Source organism: Gymnogyps californianus, chromosome 26 (genome assembly GCF_018139145.2).
Source record: "Gymnogyps californianus isolate 813 chromosome 26, ASM1813914v2, whole genome shotgun sequence".
Taxonomy (NCBI): Eukaryota; Metazoa; Chordata; class Aves; order Accipitriformes; family Cathartidae; genus Gymnogyps; species Gymnogyps californianus.
The window spans coordinates 1484665-1486573 of record NC_059496.1 but is presented as its reverse complement, the minus strand read 5'-3'; the positions used below and the strand labels follow the sequence as shown (position 1 = coordinate 1486573).

Here is a 1909-nt window from a genome sequence, read left to right as displayed (position 1 = left end):
ACTCAGTTTGCACTATCTAAGCCAGCCACTGGGAAAGAAAGAAGTAATTACATTGGGGGAGGGGAGTTGGAGGGGGGTCGGATTAGGAGAAGGAAAGAAGGGGCAAGTAATGATTTCGGTGTTAAAAAATTGGGAAGCTGAGACCCAGCTTGTGTACCTTTCTTCTGAAGAAGGATCTACGGTTTTTTTCAGAGGGGCTGACCCTATCAGACTAGCTTTCACAGTTCCCCTCTGCTAGAAAGCCCAGAGAACATGAGGGATGGGATTCATCTACTCGGGTTTAGACATGTCCTGTGGAAGGGCTTTATTCAGCTGCCCACTTCTCACTGCCAATATGGAGATGCCCTGAGGAATCCCAGACATGCAGGAATCCCACCGTTCAGCTTGGCTGGGTAATGGAAGAGAGAACAGCGTGTTCAGAGTAAGTTTTCTCCCGCTTTTGGCAGGTGTGGCATTTCAACAGCTCCCACTTACAGGATCACAATTGTGTTGACGCTAAAGAAGGAAGAAAGCCAGGGAACGTTTTTACACTTTTCAACACCAGTCCTGTATTTCTTTAAGACACAGATTCCCTTCTCCCCCTTCTCATTCCACAAACAGTCCCAAGATTCTGCACTTCTAAAGATACAGCTGGTACACAAAATATGCGCTTACGAGTGGTCCACACTTGATCAAAAGACATCCACAACCTGTTTATTCCTGGTGGATCTCAACTAGTATGAGCGCTCGATGCAGACCACAGTTTTTCTGAGTGCGTTTCCTAGAGCGCCCTTGACCTCCCTGTTCCGCAGGCTGTAGAGGAGTGGATTGACCATGGGTGTGAGGATGGTGTAGAAAAAGGAGAGCGCTTTATTGAGCTGCCTCAGTGAGGCTGTCCTGGGTATCATATAGACAACGATGAGGGTACCATAGAAAACAGTGACCACGATGAGGTGAGAGGAGCAGGTGGAGAAGGCCTTCTGCCTACCCATGGTGGTTGGGATCCTCAGGATCACAGCTATGATGCAGATATAGGATACCAATGTGAATACAAATGGGAAGACTACATCCAGGAATCAGATGATGAAAGTAACCAGTCTAAGCGCCGTGGTGTCACTGCAGGCAAGCTCTAGCAATGGGGCAAAATCACAGAAGAAGTGATCAATTGCATTGGGACCACAGAACTGTAACTTGGAAAATTGTCCAGTGACTATGGGAGACATTAGTAATCCTGCTAGCCAGGACCCAGCCGCCAGCTGGAGGCAGACCTTCCAGTTCATGAGGCTTGCATAGAGCAGGGTTGACATATGGCCAAGTACCGATCATAGGACATGGTGGCCAGAAGGTAACACTCAGTACCTGCAAAACAGCCAAAGAAAAAGAACTGTGTCATGCAGCCTTGAGCAGAAGTGCTTCTGTCCCTGGTTAGGAAGCTGGCCAGCAGCCTGGGCAGGATAGTGGAGGTATAGCAGATTTCCACACTGGAGAAATTCCCCAGGAAGACGTACATGGGAGTGTGAAGATGCCGATCTGCCACCACCAGCACAACAATGAGGATGTTGCCAAACACGGTCACCATGTAGATCATGAGAGAGAGGAGAAAGAGAGGCATCTGAAGCTTGGGGACATTACTCAGTCCCAGCAGGAGGAACTCCACTGGTGATGTCCGGTTGTCCCATTCCTCTTTCTCCATGAAGTGCTGTAGGACCTTCTTTTTCCCGCTTGGCAGGAAGGGAAGCTGAGGAAGGGCATGTGCTTCTGTGTTTGTTGTAAAAGGAGTTGGGAAGAAATCCCTGCCAGAAACAACATGGAGGTTTTCCCTCATTTGACTGAATTCACACTTGGTTTAGGAGCACTATTCTTAGTGAAAGGGCAGGAACAGGTTCTTCGAGAGGGCCAAACTGCTCTTCTTAGAACCTCCTCTGATTAG

At 48.5% G+C, this 1909-nt stretch overlaps 1 pseudogene; it reads right to left on the bottom strand.

The window, feature by feature from the left end:
- Nucleotides 1-713: 713 nt before the first annotated feature.
- LOC127025972 (olfactory receptor 1020-like) lies at nucleotides 714-1672 on the bottom strand (annotated as a pseudogene).
- Nucleotides 1673-1909: the final 237 nt, after the last annotated feature.